Source organism: Bubalus kerabau, chromosome 5 (genome assembly GCF_029407905.1).
Source record: "Bubalus kerabau isolate K-KA32 ecotype Philippines breed swamp buffalo chromosome 5, PCC_UOA_SB_1v2, whole genome shotgun sequence".
Taxonomy (NCBI): domain Eukaryota; kingdom Metazoa; phylum Chordata; class Mammalia; order Artiodactyla; family Bovidae; genus Bubalus; species Bubalus kerabau.
Window position 1 is genome coordinate 48,629,851 of NC_073628.1, and position 8,557 is coordinate 48,638,407.

At 39.1% G+C, this 8,557-nt stretch overlaps 1 long non-coding RNA gene across 1 annotated transcript; it reads left to right on the plus strand.

The window, feature by feature from the left end:
- Window positions 1-3,069: 3,069 nt before the first annotated feature.
- LOC129653856 (uncharacterized) lies at window positions 3,070-4,722 on the plus strand. The gene is made up of 3 exons (XR_008715243.1): window positions 3,070-3,176; window positions 3,273-3,333; window positions 4,317-4,722. It is a non-coding gene; the product is annotated as an uncharacterized LOC129653856 (long non-coding RNA).
- Window positions 4,723-8,557: the final 3,835 nt, after the last annotated feature.

Consider the following 8,557-nt stretch of genomic DNA (forward strand, 5'->3'; position numbering starts at 1 on the left):
CACTTTCTAAGAAGAAATATATAAGTAGTGTTTAGTATATTCACATTTTTGTGCAACTAATCTCCACAGCTTATTTATCTAATTTAAGCAACAACTTTCAAATTCCCACTCTCTCCAGTCCCAAGAGATAAGATGGTTGGATGACATCACCGACTCAATGGACATGGGTTTGGGTAGACTCCAGGAGTTGGTGATGGACAGGGACTTTCTTTCCATGAATTTGACTACTCTAGATGCCTTAAATAAATGGAATCACACAGCATTTGGCTTTTTGTGACTGACTGATTGTACTTAGTATAATCTCTTCAAGGTTCATCCGTATTGTCCTGTACCTCGGAACTTTCTTCTTGTTGAAAGATAAATAATATTCCATTAGAGTATACACCACATTTGTTACCTCTTCATTAATAGATATTTGGTCTGCTTCCACCTTTGGCTATTTTGAATAGTACTACTATAAACATAAGTGTGTTATTTTCTTTAACTCTCTTGAGAATAAAAATTGCTTTCCCAAGTATTTGTTTGATGTGATAACTAAATACATTGCAGAAGGCTGCAGATAAGACAAGAGTTTATTTAAGGTCTTAAGAAATACTGTTCAGAAGACACAGGTTCAGGTAGAACTGAAAGAGTGCTCCAGGGAAGAGAAAGTGTTGGGGGTTATACAGACAAGAAGCCATTTGGCTGTTAAAAGTTGCCTGGAGAAAACTGATTGACTCTTGACTTTAGTGAGGAAATACTTGTCCTTAAGTAGTCATGAGTATTTTTAGACAGGGGTCTGATACACAGATAGGCTATTACTAGTTATTTTAGGGTTCAGTTCAGTTCAGTCACTCAGTGGTGTCCGACTCTTTGCGACCCCATGGACTGCAGCATGCCAGGCCTCCCTGTCCATCACCAGCTCCAGAGTTTACTCAAACTCATGTCCATTGAGTCAGGTGATGCCATCTAACCATCTCATCCTCTGTTGTCCCCATCTCCTCCTGCCTTCAATCTTGCCCAGCATCAGGGTCTTTTTCAATGAGTCAGTTCCTCCCATCAGGTGGCCAAAGTATTGGCATTTCAGCTTCAGGATCAGTCCTTCCAATGAATATTCAGAACTGATTTCCTTTAGGATGGACTGGTTGGATTTCCTTGCAGTCCAAGGGACTCTCAAGAGTCTTCTCCAACACCACAGTTCAAAAGCATCAATTCTTAGGCACTCAGCTTTCTTTATGGTCCAACTCTCACATCCATACATGACTACTAGAAAAACCGTAGGTTTGACTAGAGGGACCTTTGTTGGCAAAGTCATGTCTCTGCTTTTAATATGCTGTCTAGCTTGTTCATACCTTTTCTTCTAAGGAGCAAGTATCTTTTGATTTCAAGGCTGGAGTCACCATCTGCAGTGATTTTGGAGCCCCCAAATATAAAATCTGTCACTGTTTCCATTGTTTCCGATGGAAGGTTCAATAAATATCTTGTGTTTCTGACAGAAGTTCTGGATGACTTCTTTAGATAAATAAATGGTCAAAAGACCTGATTCCATCCAGGCTGAGACATGCACAAGTCACACTTTCTTAATGACCTCCTGGCTCCATTTAAGAGCATTATCTTGGCAAACATTTTTGTTTCATCAATAAAACATTATAAAATATGCTCTCATACTCCAGATGCTCTGAATATATATTTATACATGCAACTTTTTAATTTGATATCATTTTTACCTGTTTGCTTATCTTTGAGTAAGGACAGATCTACCAACCTGCTATGAGACTGGATTCTCTACAGGTCCCTTCCTGAATGGCCTATAGCACTTTCTTTAAGGAGTAAATTATAGCATCAACTGATACAGGTTTTTAATATCAGTTCAGTTACTCAATAACTTGAGGTTGTTGATAGGAAAGCACAGAATTTTGTTTCTGTGAACTTTATCCCTCTGTTTATTTTAATAGCTGAAGGAGATATTTACTTTCCCTATCTTTTTGCTTCTCTTCAGACATTTAGCTATGCCTAGTTTTAGGAGAAGGGAATGGCACCCCACTCCAGTACTCTTGCCTGGAAAATCCCATGGACAGGGGAGCCTGGTAGGATGCAGTCCATGGGGTGGCTGAGGGTCGGACACGACTGAGCGACTTCACTTTCACTTTTCACTTTCATGCATTGGAGAAGGAAATGGCAACCCAATCCAGTGTTCTTGCCTGGAGAATCTCAGGGACGGGGGAGCCTGGTGGGCTGCCGTCTCTGGGGTCGCACAGAGTCGGACACGACTGAAGTGACGCAGCAGCAGCAGCAGCAGCAGTCTTCTTCCCAGAGTTCATTTGTCCATATTTGAAGGATTGACCAATTTATGCGTATATTCTGCAGTTTTAGAAGATGCTCCTTGTATTGAGGTTAAATAAAACTCACTTACTATCTTTATAATTAATCATGCAGTTGTCCACCTGAACAGCACAGTTTAGTCATTCCAAACTGTGAATTTGAAAAAAAAATTACATAAATATGAAAGGTAGTTTTAACTGCTTAAGGTGATAGTGAAGTTTCATGGGATGAGAAAACTTTATGATGGATAAGAAACCCCAAGCGATCAATATCTTGTTCTAAAGAGTTGAATGTCTTGGAAATTGGTAAGAATTACTTTATAGCTTTAAAGTGCAAATTTTTTGTAATGTATTACTTTTTTATCAAATTAAATTCTAGTGGTCTAGAGAGCGCACTTGTCAAGTTGAGAGAAGGTTCAGAGCCAGTGTCACTGTTGAATGCTGACCCTCCACCATCTGACATACTGGTTGATACAAATTGCAGCCAAGTCTTTCAGGCCTGGCTCCCAGGACACCGCATGCCCATTATAGGAGGTTATTCTATGGAGATTTGGCTTCCTGAGAGTCTGCTCACTCAGCTGTCCCTGCTGCATTTTGCAAGAACTAACTTTTATATCTACTTGTTAAGCGTACAGCCATTCTCATAGGTACTGGATCAGATAAGATTATCTGCTGTTAAAGACTTTACAGGGTTCTCCACCTTTCCAGGCTCTAAAATCTCATCCAGGATAGGGGCTTTCCTTTTTAGACCCAGAAGATTAATAGGAGTGATTCATTTGCATCCAAGCAATAGAGAGTTCCACACCCTCCTCCAAGGGAGTCTTTAAAGATTGCTTTCCAAGTTAATTAATCTCTTCCTCTTTAACTTAATCACAAGTACTCTCCTTTGCTTCAGTAAAGGGATTGGATTGCCTCTGACAAAATCATTCCCAGGGGAAAATGATTCTATTTTTCTTTTGTTTTGCTTTTTAGGGATAATGTTGGTGCTGGAAGGATCAAGGAGATGATTTCCCTGCCTTAGCAATAATTTTAGGTAAACTGACTCCTTGTCACTTTTCCAGGTATAGCAGAAGTGTTTTGTGAAAAGACAGTTGAAGGCATACATACACGTTCATTTAAGATGATCATTCTTATATGTAAATGAAATAACAGACATGCTATTTGAAGGACATGTCAAAATTGTCTTTTCTAAGTTTATCTCACTGATTGATTTCCTGTAAATCTTTGTGATTCTTTTACAGTATTTAAGGGACAATATCTCTTTAAATGGACTTCCCCAGTGGTTCAAATGGTAAGAAATCTGCCTGGAATGCAAGACACACAGGTTCTTGCAATCCCTGATTTGGAAGATCAAGATATTCTTTAGAGTAAAGGCATTCTATGAAAACAATAATGGTACCAGTACTAGTAGATCAAAAGTTTCATGCTTTTTTTTTTTTTTTTTCCTTTTAGGCAAATAGAGATAAATTGTCTTTAAGAACTATTCCCTAGAAATAAGGAAGGATTGTTTAAATTGTAGGAAGGCATGATGGGTCACTTTCCCTTCTTCCATAAGGGGGCCAAAGTGTATTATTTTGATGCCGAATATAATATGTGCACATACTAAATGGCATTAGACACTTTTGATGCATAATTTCACTTAAACATTTTAATAGTCTTATGCTACAGATATTGGTATAACAATTCACTTCAGGAAAAAGTCTCAAAGGTATTATGTAACCTTTCACAATTCATGCAACCTGCAGTTGATTCAGACGGTGTTCAAACACTGGTCAAGCTGATCACCATCTCATTTCCTTCATCATATGCTATACACTTTACCATGAAAAGTACTCCTTTTAAAAATAACTAAAATTCTTATTCCTTCACGTTTTATAAACTGTTTTCTTACAAGTCATTAAATTTTCACACCAATCTGTTGAAATATCTAGAACTGTTAGGGGAAGCACACTGATTGAAACTGTCCACCCTGGCCAGGCTGCATAGTAACCATTTGCATGAGTTGTTTTATGACAGGAGATCCTGATAAGGAATATGGAACTAATAAGCCACCACCAACCGGAAGAGTTTGGGAAAAGTCTAAAGGAGACACTGCGTGTCCGTCCACTTCCCAGAATCCCTTTCGCTAGCATCCATCTTGGCTGAGAGATAAGTGCGCCACCAGGAAAGACTCTGAATTAGAATGATTGGCCAGAGACCACCCGGAAACTAATCCCATCACCATAAAACCCGAGACTACGAGCCACATGGCAGAGCAGTTCTCCTGGGTTCTCTTACCTTACTGCTCTCCACCCAGGTGCCCTTTCCTAATAAATTCTCTTGGTTTGTCAGCACATGTGTCTCCTCGGACAATTCATTTCCAAGTGTTAGACAAGAGCCCAGTTTCAGGCCCTGGAAGGGGTCCCTCTTCCTGCAACAGAACTATTGCCATCCCCATATTACAGGTGAAGAAAAAGAAGTTTTGAGGTTTATTCACTTGACTGAGATCCCTCAGCTAGTAAAGCACGGAAAACCAAGATCCAGCTGCCTCCAAAGCCTCTGTATCAGCACTTTAGGACAGACCTATTGATGCCAAAAGCTTGGCTTCTCTGTACACCATTGCCAATCAAATCTCAGAGGCATAAGCTTTCTGAATAGGAAATAATATCTTTATCACTTTGCCAGGCAAAGGGGGCCACAGTGGGTTAATACCTTCAAAACCATGTGTCCCAATTTGAGGAAGACTGTGAGAATTTTTATAGTAATTGTTCAAAAAGGGCATGATCAGCTTGTGGACATTCTTTTGATGAGTTGGTGGTGAGGTAAGTAGGAGTCAGCATCATCAGCCTTCAGCTCCAACTGATCTGGGGTCTATATGTTTGTGGGCACCATACCATCATTAACCATTAACGTATCCCACCTGGAGGGACTTTCAGTCTCTGTAAAACAGCTCAAAGATATTGCTGTGTGTATGCTTTGATGGGGAACTAGAACCTTGTCCCAAAGCTGCTCTTTACTGTTTCTCCCTGGTCGTGTATTCCTTCTCTTCATTAATTAACAGCTGCTTGAATATGCACACTAGAACTCAGGAAGGTCATGGAGACTGAATGTTGTTTCCTATAACCAAAGAAACAGGTTCACAGAAAGGCCTACTGCCCAGGAGCCACATGGCCAGGTAAGAAAAGAATAAAATAAAGCATGAAACTGTCTCTTCAGACTTGTTTAGACCTGTAAAAATAAAAAAGGATTGTAACTATAAAATATACCCTAGTTTTCTCTTCACAACTTCAAGCACATTTCTGGACCAACACCATCATTCATTAGTAAGTTTTAGGACAGAACTATTGGGATAACATGGTGTTATCACTGACAGCTTTGTGCATTAACTAGTCTTTATAGGGTTATTTTGATTTTTTGTTTGTTTGTTTTGGTTTTGCGTAGCTAGCATTTTGTGTGTGTGTGTGTGTGTGTGTGTGACCTTGTCATACCTTGAAAGCAGTGACAATCCATTCAACTACAAGCACTCAGGAACTGTAAAGAATACATATTTGGTCATTCAGATAACTAAACTATATTTTTAATATATTTGATCTTCATTCATTGTTCTTGATTCACAGCTCCTCAAATCCTTGGAATTTCTTCAGTGATAAGAGCAAAGAAATCATCTTTTTAAAATAATATTTTCTCTCTTGTCTTCAGCTGCTGAAATGCTTTAGAACCATAAAGACAGAGTATATCTCTTGTTATTCATAAGAAACCTCCTTTTTTTTCACTACAATTGTGTATATGTTAATGAGGAAACTTTTGCAAAGCATCTAGGAGAGGTACTGGTTGCTAAGAAACCAACCAGGAATAGAGGGTTGGGGCTTTCAGTTCAACCCCTTGGATTCCAGGGACTGGAGGAAATCTAGACATGGAGTCAATCGCTAGCAGCTGATAATTTAATTAACCTTGCCTGTGTAATGTAGCTTCCATAAAACCCCGAAGGCTTCAAAGAGTTTCCAGGCTGGGAAACCTGAACACTTCCATATGTCACCGTGTTGGTCTCAGCTTCCAGAAGGACGAAGCTCCTTTAGTTGTAACCTCACCCTATTTACTCTTCATCTGGATGTTGATTTCTGTCCTTCAATGTGCTTTGTAATAAACCAGTAATCTAGTGTGTAAACAGGTTTCCCAAGTTTTATGAAACACTCTAGGAAATCAATCAAATCCAAGGAGGGGAGCCTGGGGACCTCTAATGTATAACTAGAGGTTAACAGACTGAGATTGCGACTGGGTCTGAAGTGAAGGGCTGTCTTGTGTTGGGCCCTTTATCTGTGGAGTCTGACGCTATCTGTGGATTGATACTGTCAGGACTTATTTAGTTGAATTCTTGGACACCCAGCTGATTGTAATTGGTGACCGTAATCCAAAGACTTAGTTTAGAGAGCAAGACAGTGGATTCTTTTTTCTTAAAGTTGTATAATGTGCTTTACTAACTTGGAGAAGGGTAGGCACTTCAGTGCCGCCTCTCTTCCTGAGCAAATTAAGGGAGTAAATGAAGCATATTATTTTTCCTATGGTTGAGAAGTATCTGGATAAATGCAACATCATGGATGTAAGTCTTAGAAAATTCCAGTTTACTTTTACTGGGATTTAGTAGACATTTAACAACATATCAGCCTTTCAGTCCATTGCTAACATGTTATATACAAAGAGAAACAAAAATTAACGTGTTATAAACACACCTGTATTTAAAGTACACTCAGAGAAAATATAAAATGCAGATTGCCGTTGATCTTTCAGGAGTTATTATCCCTTTCATGGAATCTAGCCTGTACATTTATGAAGTGTCTGAGTTTCCCTTTTGCTTCATAATTTTCCTCAATGAAAGAAACATAAAGAACTTACCATGGTGTCAGCACTGCAGCTTCCAAAACTCCAACCTTCAGGACTAACAGATTTCCTTCTCCACCATGCATCCAATCAGCTCCCTGTGAAATAAAAGTCATACTTTATGTGAAGGAAAATTTTTAAATAAAAAATGTTCTCTGCCTTTGGTCCTCCTCTTTCCCCTCTTTTATCCCTTGTGCATCATTTTGTGTAAACAAATCTCCCCCTTGGCAGAAATGTCTGTTCCGCCATAAAGAATAACATTCTCCTAGTGTCAACAAGACAACTCCTTAAAAGGTAACATTCCTTCTTGATCTTGTAAGGGGTCACGATGACCTACCACTTTGTACTTGCAGATCTGATTATATAAACTGTCAGTAATATGTCATTTAATGTACAGCCCTCTTTCTCAAAAAACATATAACTGTGCCTTGACTTCTAATGGGCAAAAGAGTTCTCAGAGCTTTCTGAGATGCTGTTCCTAGGTTATAATACTCAACTTGGCATGAATGAAATTTTCCACTTCTTTCTTACATTAACTGATTACTTTTCCTAATGAAATCCCCATAAAACCATTCTCAACCTCAATATTGCCAAGTCCAATTAACACTGTTCTCTTCCTATCTTGTACTCTTAATATCATGCCATAATCTTGGTTTTCTGCTGTTTCTTCTAATGGTTCATCCTCAGTTGCCTTTATCAACTCCTTTCCATTTAAATAATAATTACTAGAATTACTCAGGTGTATTCATGGTCTCAAATTTTCATTTTGTCACCCATATTAGCCCTTTAGAGCCAAAGGATATTTTCCCTGATTTATCTCTGCTTCAAAAGTACTGTTATGTGACACAGATGTTTTGCAGTCATGCTTTAAGAGATTTGCAGTGGTCAACTGCCCTAAACTGACTTTGACTTGACCAGAAGGAGGTACTTGTACAGAGGAGACTTGATGGTATCTGTAAGTTACCTTGGCTGCATTACCATGTTAAGTTCTCAGATTCATACTCTGCTGGGCACAATTTCTGCCATGTACAAAGAAGCCTGGAAGACTGCATGTGCCCCAGCTGCACCAGGCTGCCCCTGAAAATTTTTGCCTCTTTTCTAGAGCCCTGGTGACAGATGTACTTCTTACTCTTTAAAACTCCCTTTCTCCCCTTCCTTTGGGGAGAAGGCATTTTTAGAATACAAGCTCTTCCTTCTCTATTCCTTGATCAGTGAATAAAATTTGTGCTTTGGTATGCTGAACCTGATTTATTTGACTTGCATTTGTTTCTCCAGGTAAAGGACCCATTAAGGGGTCATGGACCCATTGCAAATAGGTAACAATTTGCAGCTCTGCCTCTTCTCCATCATTTGAATGATTTACAGTGCTTGCAAACCAAATTATCGACCTACCACCACTTGCT